We start from the raw sequence: 16867 nt of genomic DNA on the forward strand, positions 1-16867 counted from the left end.
TAATTCTTTAAATTTAATAAAACTTTTTTTCTAAATATACAAAGTTAAGTTAGATTTAGTTTAGAATAAGAATTGTAAAAATATATAAAGTTTAAAAGTGTGTAATCTATTTACAATTGTATCCACTGTTAACGGTTATCGTTGCGTATACAGAACTTTGTTTTCTAGAATTAGGTCAGCGTAAAAAATTAAAAAAAATTTAATGGTCACCAGAACACCCTAAATATCCAATATTAGTTTATAAATACAAGTTTTTTCAACTTTTTATCATATTGGCTGCAAATTGGTTAATAAAACGACGTATTGAATGTTTTTAAACAAAATTATGAATCGTTAGATTTTTTCAATAAACAAAAGAAATTTTTACTTATACACTTTTGAATTATAAATGAAAATGATGATTCAAAGTTAAAAGCCCCAAAGTTGATTTTAAAACGGTTTAACTTGTAATATCCAGTTATTAAAGCTATATTTTTTTCAAAACATATTTTTTGAAGTCTGCGTTTAATTGTAAAGGATATTAAAGAGAATTTCCGGGTGTGGTAATTTAGTATCTTTTGCTTCTTTTTGATTTTTTGGTTATTCATTTAAAGGTTAAGTAATGCAATTAGAAATGATTGAAGGCAATGGCAATAACTATAAGTTTATTAAGTAACAGTATTGGAAAATAATTTTCGACCGCAGTCCATCGTATCTAATTATTTACTGAAATTTAATTTCACTGATTAGGTTCAATTTAAAGGGACTATTAGCTACGAAAATCGGATAAACAACATTCGTTAATTGAAGAATTTAGATTCTGCAGTGGAAATTATTTAAAATATTTGTTTAAACTGATTTTCAACTTGAAATTTGAACCTTTATTGTATGAGTCGTAACACCCTCAGAAATAATAGAAACACATTAAAACGTAAAAAATCAATATTGATCAAATTAAGTCTCGATGAAAAACTTGTATAAAAATAATGAAAATATAAATACGATTCTAGTAAGAGAACAAGCCAAAGAAATTGCTTTATTATATTTGTTTGAAATGTTCAATTTTTGGTAAATGGAGTTTTCAGTCTATTACAGTCGATAATTTATCTTTCAACTACAAAAACGGCATGTTTTTTGTCTGCTTAAGTCAGTTTTCATTCGGCGTGAGCAAGTTGGATTTGATTTGCTTGCCTAGAATTTACTAAGTTCCGTAGAGACTCGTAGAAGCGATCGTTTCATAATTTTCAAGACTTTTGTGTTCACTACTACACCAATAAAAAAAACTTTTAAGAACTTTTATAATCGAGTGTTGTTACACTGAACGCCAAAGGAAATCAAACGCAGTATAATCCACGTGACTGATGATCTCCCTTTAGGACATCATAAACTGTAGTTATTAAACTTGTCTTGCTCTTGTGTGAAGTGCTAGTGAACCTAATGTTGTTTTATCACAACCGGATATACATTGAATGGAGTATTTATAAATTTGGATTGTGTTTTAAAACTCCGCAATAATAATGTCACTCTTCGAAGTGTTCAGTCAAAAGACAACCATACGGCTCGTCCTTTGAACTGCGTGCAAAGGATTATGTCAATCGTAATCTGAAATTCAGCTTAGGCGTGATGTTTGAAATGTGCGTTTAGGTATCGCCCACGTTCGAGTGTCGTCACTTTCAAAAGCACGCGGTTGGCTAAAAACTATCGATCCCTTTTTTGTACATGTTAATTTGTGAGAATTCGGCGCTGGTTTATAGGCGACTCTCTTCTAATATAGCCCAAAAATAATCGAACTAGAATCCTATTTGTTTATCTTACATTATTCATCGGGGTCTATCGAAGTGGATTTTAGAAATATACAATATCTATGATTAACTCGAGTGCAAATATTTGTTTAAACACATTACAAAAGATAAGCTTTCGTAAGAAAAAAATTGTAATAAAGACAACCAAAATAATAGCAAATCGAGTTTCTTTGAACAATCAAATTTTGTATTTCACTAATACAACCGGGCTTGATGAAATAATAATGATTTTATGAAATATTGAATGTCTGTTCAGTTCAGCTTTGTGATATAATATTAATCGTTTTGTTAGTTTTAATTATTTTAATTATATATTCGTAAGTAAAGATCAATCTAAATATTTATGCCATCACCAATGTTTAATATATAATCGATTTAGTATGTCGTGTTCGTTTATATTGTATCAACGTTAAAATCAATTTAGGGTTTTTATTTTATTGAAAAGATACATTTACAATTTACACTGTATGTCCAATAAGTAATTTCAATGTACTTATATGACGTGCAATGAAGGGGAGACATGTAGTGGAAATAATAAGTGACATTACTAAAATTTCAATTATTTATAAGTCTTAATTTGCTTAATGTCAATAAAATAACTAAAATAAAATAAAAACCGTATTTTTTAAAAGTTGTTAATATAAAACTTCTATTTTTGAGTTTTTAACTAGTTATATTCTATTGTATTTAATGTTGAAACTTTTGTTATTGTTATGATTAATTTTTTATTGTAACTTTTTTGGCAATAGCATGGGTCATTTATTGATTCACTTTAAAGTAAAGCAAGTTTTGATAAATATGAAAACTTTGAGATTTCAAAGTTTTCATATTTTTATATTTTGTATCTGGTTTTATATTTTATTATTATAAATTGAATATAAAAAAAAATTGTTAGATACTAAAAAAAATAAAAAGTTTTACTAGCTAGAATTATCTATATTATAATTTGAATTGAGACCCAGATAACAATTAATTTTATTACTTAAAAAGAAAAAATAATGTTATCCATAATATAAAACTTATATGTACTTTTCGAGAACGTTGTCATATTTACACGATAAAAAAAACAATGCGCCATTTAGATAATTAGTAGAATGTGAGTAGTTAAAAATAATTGTATATGTACTGCAGTATGTTAATAACGAATATTATGTTGCAAGTCAAAAAAAAAAAATAAGATAAATGATTTGTTTTACATCCTTCTATTCCCCGAAGTTATCATACTACATTGGGTGGTGCCCCTGTTTTACAGTTAAGGAGTCAAAGATGGTTCTTGGCTAAGCCAAAGATAGGGCGTAACAGATATTATAGCCGGCTTGCACCAGATACCAGTCATCATCAATGAGAAAATCTCAAGAAAAATCACATTGGCACCCTAGGGATCGAACCTAAAACCTTGTGCGCCGAAACATATATTTCTACACATTAGGCCAGACTGACCCCTTAAATATACATCAATAGCTCCTGAAAAATATCTGTATCATGTTTAATTTATGATATCGTTTGATTCTTCTATTGAATGTTTTGACAAAAAAATATTCTGCATTATACTAACTTTACTTTTTCTACCCCTATTGTCCTTAAACTGCCTTAAATATGTAAAAAGTACTTTATTTTTTATTCAGGTGACTTTGAAATTGTGTATGATAATTGTGTAACTATGATTTAGACTATATCTTAATAAAATATATATTTTTCTCTTTGGGAGTACAATTGTAATTATTAATCGTTAAAAATATAATACATTAAAATATGTAGAGCTAAGGTACATGGTGAGATCTATATAGTGAAAGTAAAAAATGATTGATAGTACAACTTGAACAAAATTATATTATTCAATATGAGCTTAAAAATCAAATTCAAGAGTCAGAGTTTTAATATAATAGCTGGGTGAATATATTACATTTTTCTGATATCCTATATTTATTATCAATATTAAACCGATAATTTATAACTGATAAATAAATAAAATTAAAGAAATATATAGGCCACTCTTCGGTGAAATAATCAAACAGAACTTTCAAAATACATCATTATATGTATTTTTAGCTTTTAAGCCCACCATACACGTCCATGTTTTTAAAAAATTTACAACATCTTGCACTGATGGGTAATACTTCAATTTAAAGAATCTGTTAATAATTCATTTGAAAATTATTCCGTAAAAGTATGAATAAAAAAAATCTTTTTTTATATTTAATATATATTTAACGTCAAATAATCCAAGTAAGACCATTGAAAACAAGAATTAATAAAAAACGTAGCATACCATTTTTATAAAAATATATCAGTATTTTGAAAGTTATAAAAAGTAATAGAAACTTTATGATATTTATAGATATATTTATGTTCTCATGAAGATATGGATTTTGTTCTAAATTTTGTTAAGTTATTCCAAACACATCATTCTGAACTACCGAAATACAAATACTATATGGTTCAAATAACTAGTATCGCACTATTTAAAATAATCAATAAAAAGGCAATTTGTAATAATATTCAGTTATTTCCTAGGTTGATAATAAATTTAACCTGATTGTTGGATTTTGATACAAATTTTTATAATATCAGTGTAAATATCAGATTAAAAAAAATCCATTATCAATAAATTTGATATTGCATATATCAACCGATATTTAAAATTGGATTGCATATTGTCCCAGTCCTATTGAATATTAAAATATTCAAAAATAAAAAAATAATCTGTATCAAAATTAAATGCAATATAATTTATAGATGAAAACCAATTTATTTGTATTTTTATGCGTGGAAACTGATAGATGTTGAAGACATAGAAAAATAAAAATCTTAATTGCTTATAAATTTGTTATAATAGATACATCGGAAATAATTATAAATGCTAAGATAGTGAGTATGATAACGAGGAGTGGAACGACAATATGTATATATTTTTTTTAATAATCATTGATTATTAGTTATTCAATTATTTATTTGTTACTTATTGAAAATTTAGAAATTTTATAAATAAATATAAATCTGATCCCATTACAAATACATTTTACAATGAAGACTAATGATGGACGTTTTTATAATAATTTAAACTATCGAGTATCTATTTGAATAGTTCATTTTTTGTATAAATTATGAAATATTTTATAAAAATATCGAATATTTTTTATAACTATCGAATCCAACAAATTTTTTCTTTTGTATAAAATATTGGAAACAACTTGAATCATTCATTCTGGCCTTGAATTTTCTAAACAGCACAATTAGTTTTATTTACCCGTTATTAATAAGGTCATTTTGTTCATTCAATCTGTATTAGTGTATAGAGATATCATCCTCATAAAAATATACAGACCATTAAACTAAAATAATGTTTATTCGGCGTTACTTCTTCTTGAATGGTAGTAATGTGACTTCTCTAATAGCTTAAGTATGCATTTCTAAAACGTAATAAAATATCAACTTAAAATTCTACATAGTGATTGTCTCCTCTTAAAATGCAATTATGTTGTAATATGATATAATAAACTATAAATTGTTTTATGGTGTTATAAGCTGAGCTTTGACTAGCGAATAATGCATCATCTTTACACACCGATGTAGTTGTAGGATGTTTTTGATTATTAACCTTGTTTAAGAAACCCATTGAACATTAAGCTCCGGTTTATAAAATACCATTTTAAAAAAGGGCCAACCCTCTAAGATGTACTTTAAATGCAGGTCTATTATACTATGATTTATTTTGTAAATATGTTCTCAATTTGTATTACTTTGCTAAAAGGGTTTATGTATATTTTTTATGGCTGTTTTGATATACTAATGGTCAGCACGTAAATAATCTTAACGGTTCAAGAAATACCCATGCACTCAATATAAATTGTTTTCTATAAATAATGGTGGTCCATAGGGGTTACCGAGAGCTATACATTAATGTTGATGAATTACTGGTGTTCCTGTCCTTTTTCTTGAAATTCAAGGACAAGTAAAGTATAAATATTAAAACACGGAATTGTAAGGTACTCGGTTACTATTTCGAGAATTTAAATTTACTTTTAAATAGCGGTATCAGTATACTGTCGGTTTGATTTTTAAAATATTTGAAAACTTTCGAAGTTATGAATGTTATTCTTCATACGTGCTTGGGAAATTATAATTCACTGGCATCTCCAAAAAATCTGTGGGTAAGACACTATTATATACTTTTAAATATTTCAAGAGCAGAATAGACAACAACACTGTCAAAAAGCTATTCTTTGTTATTTGAGCAATGATTATAATACTCTGTTATTGTGTAAATCTAGACCCTGATCTTAACTCTAAATCCTGATATCCATATGGTTTTAAATTGAGTAGATTGCATATTGCTCGAATTAAATCCAAAAAAAATTATACGTTAGTTTAACACATTAATCATAAAAATATTGTCATTTCACGTAGACATATTTTTGAACAGACTAATTTAATCCGTTTGAGAAGGGTATTTTAAAAACTGTATTAATATGTCAATTTGTAAAACAGACATGTTTTAATACATACTTACAACAGTATCAGACAAAAATGTATACAAAAATAAATTACATTAATTTGGTATTCAAAACACTTTCTGCGTCTATTTAAATTAAACAACAAGAATTTTGCTTGAACTGCACTACTTTATCTGGATATTTTCTTACGTTAACCATTAAACAAGAATCGAAATGTTGTCGTTTTCGTTATGATTGATAGCCACCATCAATTATTATTTTTTGTCAATAAACTTAGATTATTCAGACGATACGTAATTTATAGCCAAGTTGAATTATTCAATTCAAGTATTTGCATTTGAACTTTATTTGGGTTCAATGACCAGAAAATTTGTTTTCACTTTTGTTACGACGTGTGCGTTTGTATGAACTACAATCCATACAGATCAGGATTTAAACAGGAATGAAATATCATAATTAAATAGTGTTCCTACACCCAATTTGTTTGAAACTTGTCGAAATAGTTATTTACAAAACTTTTGCTTTAATAATCGTTGTTTTTGTCGACATTTAGCCAATGGTTAAATAGTTTACATCCATCACGTGATTCACAACTTTTTAAAATTATTTAAAAATAGATTAGTTTTATAAAATTTCGATATTATAATATAATATAAATAATATAGAAATCACAAGTAGTTGGGATAAAAAATAAGATTATTAAGTTTTATTCGATAAAAGTATGTTTCTAGTCTATTTCTGTGTATACTACTTTGAGTGCTAAAAGACCTTTTAATAGCTTCACTAGTTAATGGTGAAGACAAAATAGTTATAGTAGACTTGTTCCACTATAATAAAGGTTCAATTTGCTTAATATTTTGCTAAATCTGTTAAAATCTTAGTAACAAAATTTTCGTCATTGAAGAAATGATCAGAACTTTTGTACATAAATTTCATTGCTTCAACTTTTTGAGTATCATTATTATAACTTTCGGAATGATTTACAGTTCAGCAGATCAGCAGCATAATGAATAAGCTGAAGGGCAATTTTTTTCTTTGTTCTTAGTAACACGTGCTTGAGTTAAATTTCCTTTAAAAGATTCTGCTATTTTTATAAATGCTCGAGTTATATAATGTATTGTAAATTTATTGTTTTCAAGGTGTGTTATCCAACTAAGTTAGTATTAAAAGATTTGTGTCAGTTTTAACATTTTTACCCAAAATTTATTATTATTTAAATTTTTTTCATAGTTTGTGGAAGTTGTTCTTTTTTTAAATTTCATTATAGTTTTCGAGCTTATATTTTCCTACAATATTTTTCGAAATCTGAAATGTATTTACTGGAGTGCTTACAATTTTTTCAGTATATACTCATTTATTTTTATGATAGACGATGTAAAGGTTTTAATTAAATAATAATAAAATAAAATTACAGCTTATAAAATACCAAATTTTTATTATTTTACATATTTATTTTTTTTAATGATGAATCTGTTATGAAAGATTAAGTACTAATTAATAAGTAATTAATTATTAATGGTGAATATTTATCATCCATTTAAAATATTATAAAAAATAGTTCCTTATATAATCAATGTTTAACCTTATAGTCAACCAATTGAATGAAGTCCTAAACTTGTAGCATGAGCAATTTTATTGTCCATAATGATTGAAACTTTATTTTATTCTTTGCTTAATAAATTTCCAGAAGCTTGGAACCTAGAAATTTAATATTTAATTGTTTTATTTTAATGAAAATCTATTAGTTAGATTTTCAGTAGGTTGACTTTAACACCATTTTCTGAAATATTTATTGAGTTGAGAGATCAATAAATATTTGTGTGATCTTATCACAGTAACTACACTTTGTACGATAACTGATTATTCATAAATTAACAATTACATTTTTTCATTAAATAAATATATAATTATTTTACTTTTTTTTTTATTTATTTATCAATTATATGAAAAAAAAAATATACATTAATTATGGATTATAATAAGTTAATATTATTATTGAGTTATAATATCGTGTTGGAATATGAAAACTTGAACTTTGAAAAGCTTTAAAAAATGTTTGTCAATAAATTTTTTCTAACAATGACAGTAGACTACTTGAAGTACATATTGATCCTGAAAAAAAAGTTTCAAGTTTTTCCTTTTTTTTATAACAGTAGAGTTATTTATTGAAAATTGTAAATTTCGAAAAAATTCTTTAGTTATAAATATATTAAATGTTATTTATTCTATCTATAAAAAAAATTAACATTTTGGAGCATTCTTTAGCTTTATTAGACTGAGACACAGGTATCAGATTTATTGTATAACTAGATGTAGTATGTTCATCATTGCTACTACAATCAAATTTATTTCCTTGCTTGACATTATACACTAATAAAATAATTTTGTGTGGTGATTTAGTTTTTTTTTTAACTATACTCAAAGTTCTTGAAGACATTTTCGTTGTGAGATATAAGATGAAATTATCAAAATTATTTTTCTCATTTGATACTAGCTGCATTTTTGGTGTTATATATGTTTATCAAATAAATTAAATTTTGTAAATCAAGTGTATGATATTATCAGTAGCGAGGTAAAAATAAAATTTCAGAAAAGTATATATTAGTTGATAATTCAAAAATTATATGTAACTAAACGAAATAAATTTTTTTTCAATATTGTATTTATTTTGCGAGTAATTGAGTGGTTTATAATAATCTGAACACTCTATATAATAAAAAGAAAGACAATATTTATATAACTGTATTGTTAAATTATATAAAAAAATTTTGACTAACATATTTGTAATAATAATAAACAGGAGGCTACATTGTAGTAATACAAAAAGGAGTGTCTTAATGATTGTGTATGACCAAGTTATGATGTTTCTGGGGATTTGATCATTTGGTGAGCAACGAGGATCTATCGGGGTTGTATAGTCCAAGGGTTTAGAATAATTAAGACAAGTGTATATAAAAAGAAATAATTAAAGTTCCTCTTGTAGAGGTATTATAAATGACCCAACTGGTAAGTACCTGTAATAATACACTGAGACAACGATGAGGCGGTGGCCATCTCATGAATACCATGTAATGTGATTATGTATAAGGTACGAACTAGTCAGTAATAATTAATTAAAGTCTGCTTAAAAACAATCATGTTATTCTAAGCATATGAATAAAATGTATAAATAAAAGTGGTAATTATCTTAAAATATAAAATTAAATGAACGACCATTATTGTGGAGGCAAACAGAGTAGCCTACTATCCCATATTGTGATAGTGACGTGTATATTACGACATATTTTAAAATATCAAATTATTTTTTCCATTTTGGATGCAATGGAAGGATTATCACTATATATATTTTTAAATATTTCTTTAAAACTCTTTTAGAAAATTTAGACATTAATGGGTATGTGTGTTGTTATTTCTAATACCATTAATTACAAATAAAACCCTTACATCCGTTTAATTTATTTGTAAGCGTTTAGAGACAGTTTATGGATAAAGTTTGTTTTATTTGTAGTTCATTATGAATTAAGTGTTTACTTAGAATACACGTGTATAGTGACTGATTAGGGTTTTACGTGCACGACACTCAAGGTCGGATGGATTAGAGCAATAAATTGTGTACATTAAGTGGAAACGTTTCAGGTAACTTTTGTTAAATTTGATTGTCATAATATGATCCATGTATCATTTAAGTTTTTGATTGATCTTCAACAAAAATATTCAACATTATTTCAAATACATGAACTACAAAATTCTTTCTGATTAATATTTGGTAGATAATAATTTTGAAAAGATAACAATCAATTTTGTAGCATTATAAAAGATAAAACAAATTAGTTCTGTCGTACAGAATAAATATAAACAATAGATACAACCTAGGTACATGAACGTTAAATGGCGCCAATGGAAGTCTATAGCACTATTTGTAAAATATAATTATTGGATTTGAGTCAAATCGAAAGTTATCTAATGTGGTTCAGATAACATTTTTTTTTATCACTACTTCTACTTCATAATAAATATTAATTTGTATGGTCATTTTTTCTATATTGTTGACGCATCGTATGAAATGGGCTAATTTTTATAAAAACGCGTCATGACAATTGTATCCCTTTTGTGTCTAGTATAAGCTGTCATCGCTCATCCAAGCTTTATTATATCATTTTTCATTCTTCGTTGGAATCTGCGTGTCTTTTTAAGCTTATCTTGATCGATTGCCTTACAAGCAACTGTTTTTTCCAAGCTTTTTAGCTTTTATAGTAGATCTAATTAGCCGGAATTATAATCTAAAATGATACATCACGTATGCCATCTGTTACTTTTAACAAAATATTTAAGTCATTTAATATTTTTGTAAAGTTGTTAATATTTTCATACAATTATTTTTTGTTGATATATTTCTATTGTATGTGATCAAGATTTTTATAACCGAAATTTCCTGTTATTAGAATTCTTTAAAGTGATTCATCCATCAACATAATGTTTATAAAAGACTTCTTTATTAAAAATCTATTATGATTGGTTTTTGAATAAATTAACAATTTTAATGTTTAAGGTAAAAATTGTGTATAATAATTATAAGAACATAACTTTGAAAATAATTTTAATTATTATCTTAGATAGAAGTTCACTTTTAACATTTTAATTATACAATAATAATAAAGGTCAAACTTTATAAAATTGTCTTTTTTAAATATTTGTGGAATGATTAAGTGTTGTTTACATTTTTTCTTTTTATAAAATTTTCTCATTTTATGAAAATAAATAATTTATAAAAGAAAAAATTTTCTGTTATACTTGAAAATCTTTTTTTAATAATAACAATCTTTCAAATATATTAATTTTTCGATTTATAATGACACAATTTTTATAATGTTTTTATTAAATGAAAAAGTAAATTTCATTAAATTTATTATTCGTTTTTATTTATTGATTGGTGTAATTTAGCATGTCTACATTTAAATTTTTAAATGTATCTGTAATAATTAGAATCATAAAAAACAAAAATATAATAAAAAAATATGTTGGAAGTAAAAGGGGTTTAGGAAAAAATAAAAAACATTTACGACTCGTACAAGACCTAAAAAATAATAACTACTTTTATTCAAAATCAGATAAGGGGAATTCAACGGTAATATTGAAAAAATATTATTTCAATAGAGTATCAAAATTGATTTAAGAGGGTCCCCATAAAGAAATTAAAAATAATCTATTGCATAAAATAATAAGAGAGGCTACAAACGTTGAAGATAAGTTCAAGTTTTTCATTATATTTTCTTACCCTCAAATACTTGAACTATATGTTTTGCCAAATATATAAGCCGGAAATATAATATGACACCTATTGTGAACATTTATGTCCCGCCTTACAATTCGGCTAAACACTTAGTAATGGGTGTTTCATCTATTCTTAAATTTAATAGCTTTTCAGTTAAAATAATATTGACTTAGTTAAAAAATTATCTGGTTTTTATATTATATGGTTACTATTCAAAATAGTGGAAGGTTAATTTATTTTGACATAATAGCGTTATTTACGAGTATCCCATAAATATGACAATTGATTTTCTTAAAGACTGGTTAAAGGAACAAACAGAAAACAGGATAAAATAAATGAGCTTATTAATTTAACAAAGTTGTGAATAGGTTAAAATGTCTTAAGTTTCAAAATAAATTTTATGACAATTGTCAAATTGAAGGCATAGCAATGGAAAATCCACTATCACCATTTTTAGTAAAACATTTTTATGAGTAGATTCGAAAAAAATTAAAAAAACACTTACAGTGATTTTCCCAAAATTTGGTTTAGGTATGTAGATGATATTTTTGAAGTAATAAACTAAGATTTTAATAAAGAGTTCATTTTGCAACATTTAAATTCTTTTTACCTACAATTCAATTTTCGTATGAACAGGGAGAGCTAAATTTTGAAATCTAAAAAAATACACATACGTTTATTTACATTTTGAACAATTTTAATCACAGCTGCAACACAAAATGATAGCTTTTAATAGTATAATTTACATATTAGGTAATATTTCGATGAATAAAATATATTTTATTAAATAACAGAGGGTTATAAGAGAAATAGCTAGATAAAATGGGTATGGGGAAAATGTTATTTCAAAATTCGTATAAACACAAAAGTGAAAAAAAGAATGGAAAGTAGCTAGTGCACTCACTATCGTGGGTGGACAAAAAGTAATTAGGTCGTCTATTATATATTATCCGGGGCTTTCAAATAGACTAACTAGAATTTTTAACGATTTTAGTATTTCTTTAGTAACATCTAAAAGTAATGATTTAAGAGATTTATTAAGTAACCCTAAAGATAAATTAGAAGAACGGGGGAATTCGAGCATTTATAAAATACTATGTGAAAGTTGTAATAAATGTTACATAGGACAAACAAAAAGAAATATAGGGGTTAGGTTTATAGATCACTTAAGAAACATTAAAAATCAAGAAGTTGATAAATTTACTGTGGCTGAACATTCATTGACACATAATCATTCCATTAAAACCATACAACTAATTAAAAATGTAAATAATTACAATAAACTTAATACAAAGGAGGCAAGAGAAATGTTTAAAAATAAAAACAATTCAATTAATTGTGGTCTTGTCCCACTAAAAAATTTATTATTAAACTTGTGTAAACTGGCAGCATGTGATAACATTTTTTTTGATAACGTTATTAAGTAATATAGTAATTAGGAGTATATAAGGGTTTTTTTTCAGTCGGGGTGTTTAGCGTTGATAATGGTAACATTTTTTCTGTATTACTTAAATTTATTTATGAAATTTTTTAGTAATTTTTTGTGACTTTTTGAGTTAAATATTTTAATACTAGCTAATAAGATTAGCTACGATTGTTCAGCTTTTATTATCTATTTTTTTAGTTCATTATTTATTACTGAATTAAAATGTATTTTTTACAAGAAAATAACGTTTAAAAACTAATAATTTGTCGAAAATTCTTGAATAAATGCTTTTATTTTATAATTATAGAAATATTTTTACTATAAAGTAAAAAAACTATAGAAAAAAATTGATCTCTTATTTTTCAAATAAGTGTGATATCATAATGATATTTAAATCAATTTCTAAATATACAAAGACATAATTTTTTGTGAAAAAATTTTATTAAAGAAATACTATTGTGAAACTTTAAATTTATTAAATATACTATCACGAAAAATTATATCCGAATTTGATGTAAGTTTTTGATGTTGATTACAGTTTTACAAATATACGAGCTTTTGTTTTAAATTCAAGGTTTTATGACCTACTTATGAGTTAATTTAACTAAATTCAAAGGATTATTTAAAATAACAATACAGTAAGATTTTTGATGTAAATAAATACATACATAAATAAATACATGAAAGATTTTAAGCATAAAAATGTATTAAGTTTTTCATGACTTTTCTATAATTTATATAGATATAAAGTATTGTACAACTTTTCAAAATTTTTTTTTTGATATTTTTAACATTAAAAAACCACACCATGCTAAAATAATACCTTCTCAGTTTGTTATCATAACTAAAATTTTAAAAACTCTTTTAACTGGATATGTTATGTTTTCTTTTTTAGTAAAATTATACTTAATTTAAATAATTATAACCCAATACTCCAAATATCATAATGTTCGGTGATTTTCATTATTAGGGTTAATTGTCCCAGATAAGAATCTTGAAATAATAATATTCTCATAATATACAGAATGAATTTTTTATTATAACCCACTCAATTACTTACAGAATAATAATAATTTAAACATTTTTTTTTTTATTATCTTTAGTAACACATTATTTTTGAATTATTAATTATGTATTTCAAATTTTTGAGTTAATATACATGTATAATACAAAAGGGATTACAAATACAGGGAGCTAATTTGTAAAAATTTGAAACTTTAAATGTTTATATCTAACAAACAAATATTGTTAATATAAAAATTCAAATGCCATTTTCTATTAAACTAAAAACTCAAACATTTTATTAAATTCAACATATGTGTACCCATTAAAAAAAAGAAAGTTGACACCCATACCAGGCATAAGGGATGAACTTAAAAAGTATTACATAGTTAATAATTCAAGAATAATGTGTAACTAAAGATAATAATAAAAAAAAATTTTTTAATTATTATTATTCTGTAAGTAATTGAGTGGGTTATGATAAAAAAATCACCCTGTATATATATTTTTTAATAAAATATTCTCTTTATTTTCGGATATTATTATAATATATTGATAATATCATTAAAGAAATAATTTGAAATTTTATAATAATATTATAAAGTATATTATATTTTTTAAATATAAGAATTTTGGAAAAATAATATTTTGATAACATTAAGAATTTAATATTCTAAAAAAATGTTGGGGTTACTAAATTGTTATTTGGGGTAATATACGATAATTAGATCATAGACTAGCGTTTGAACTTATCTTGTTCGATTTTTGATCAAATTTGCGTTTTCATGTTATTAACATTATAATTGGATGATCACTTATAATTTTTTCTAGTTTGAGTATTTTAAGAATATTAGGAAATAATATCTATTTTTATTTTTTTAAATTGTATATAGGTTTAAAAAAAACTAATAAATAAATAAACTCTAGGCTAATTTTGCAAAGATAGCTACTGTTATTTTAATTTATGTATATGTATCTAAAAGTGGAAAAATCTTTACTTTGAAGAGAGTTATTGCATTTTTTGAATTGAGGATAAACATCGTGCAGAAATAGAATACCTGTTTTTTACCTAGATATATAATTTTAAATTGTAAAAAGAATTAGTGTTTGGAATTGGATCAACCGAATACTAAGTCCTTTGATTTGATTCATTGTTGTTTACTGCCTGGTTAGTGTAGCGGTTGACTAGGAGAAAGATATAGTATTTTTTTTCGATTGTAGTTTAAAAATAAAACGTTGGCTATTCTAAGAAACTATAAAAATTGTAGTAATAATATTATACTGCTATTTATTCTGCACGCGTTGGCTACAAAATAATTTTTTCACGCTTGAGACAATAAGTATCCATTTAGTATACGAAAGTCGATCCCATTAAAATTCGGTAGACAACAAACTAACAACAATAGAAGTTTGGATACAGAGTGTTAAGTGAATTGATTACTGCGTACGTACATTAAAGATATTTAGTTTATAAGGAAAAAAAGGTTTTTTGATAGTCAAAAAAATAAATAATTGTAATGAGTAGAAATGCGTATTTTATTGATTGCTAAAGTAAATTAAAAAAAAAACCCCAGCACGGGGGGGTCGCGGCACAGTGGTGACGTGGCATAGTTGGATCAAGTATAATGATATCTGACAGTGATTAAAATCACTATAAAAAAAAACGCTTCGATGCAAATCTTTAGATAGTGTTTAATTTTAAAAAATTGGTGGATTATTCCAAAAGCTTCATAAACTGCTAGTTCCTTATTAATATCCTGATTAAGACAAAGTATGTAGAATAAAAAAGAGATTATTAGAAAATAGTATTTCCCATAAAAAAATTATATTGATCAATACACTTTTCAATAAGTTATAGCATTATAATGTTAAAAATGTAAAAAATAAAATTGAGAATTTTCACACAATAATAGCATTTGGTAGCCATTTTCACCTTGAAGATAAAATAAAGTCCGAAATTTTTTTTTTCCATGATAAAGTATATTACATTAGCTTTAATTTAAGATATATATAAAAGTGTCAGACTTTCCGGAACACTTTCAAAATTTAAGTTGAAAAAGTCAATTTTTTGTGAAAAAGTTGTCATTTTGAATCCCCCCCTGTAGGCAGGTAAAAAGTCAGATTTATAAAAAAAATATACCAAATGATAGGTAAAGACATCATGCATCTACAAAAAAAAGAATTATATTGATCCATACATCTTTCGAGAAGTTATAGCATTATAAAGTTAAAAATATAAAAAAGAATTTTTTTACAAAAATCGTATTTTTTTTATTAAGTTTAATGTCTGTTTTCACCATGAAGATAAAATAAAGTCCGAAATTTTTTTTTACCATTATAAAGTATATTACATTAGCTTTAATTTAAGATATATATAAAAGTGTCAGACCTTCCGGAACACTTTCAAAAGTTACGTTGAAAAAGTTCTACTTTCTATATGCATTTTTATGTTTTGAATCCCCCCTGTATTTAGGGAAATGGTCCGATTTAAAAAAACAGTATGTCGAATGAAAGATCTATATAAATACTACTTCTCATAAAAAAATTGTAATGATTCATACATTTTTCAAAAAGTTATAGCATAATAAAGTTAAAAATGGAAAATACAAAATCGAAAATTTTCACACAAAAATAGCATTCGGTAGCCATTTTCACCATGAAGATAAGATGAAGTCTTATCATGAAGTCCGAAATTTTTTTTTTTCATGATAAAGCATATTACATTAGCTTTAATTTAAGATATATATAAAAGTGTCAGACCTTCCGGAACATTTTCAAAATTTAAGTTAAAAAAATTAATTTTTTGTGAAAAAGTTGTCATTTTAAATCCCCCCTTGTGGGCAGGTTAAGGGTTAAATTTATGAAAAAAATATACCAAATGAAAGGTAATGATATTATGCATCTATATAAAAAAGAATTATATTGATATGTT

General features: G+C 24.8%; 1 protein-coding gene across 1 annotated transcript in view; it reads left to right on the top strand.

Annotated features, from left to right (window-relative positions):
• The window catches only part of LOC126896720 (dual 3',5'-cyclic-AMP and -GMP phosphodiesterase 11A-like), a 73080-nt gene that overhangs the window by 799 nt on the left and 55414 nt on the right, over nucleotides 1-16867 (top strand). The window lies entirely within an intron of this gene.

The sequence above is a fragment of the Daktulosphaira vitifoliae genome, unplaced genomic scaffold (assembly GCF_025091365.1).
Source record: "Daktulosphaira vitifoliae isolate Bord-2020 unplaced genomic scaffold, ASM2509136v1 Scaffold_1, whole genome shotgun sequence".
Taxonomy (NCBI): domain Eukaryota; kingdom Metazoa; phylum Arthropoda; class Insecta; order Hemiptera; family Phylloxeridae; genus Daktulosphaira; species Daktulosphaira vitifoliae.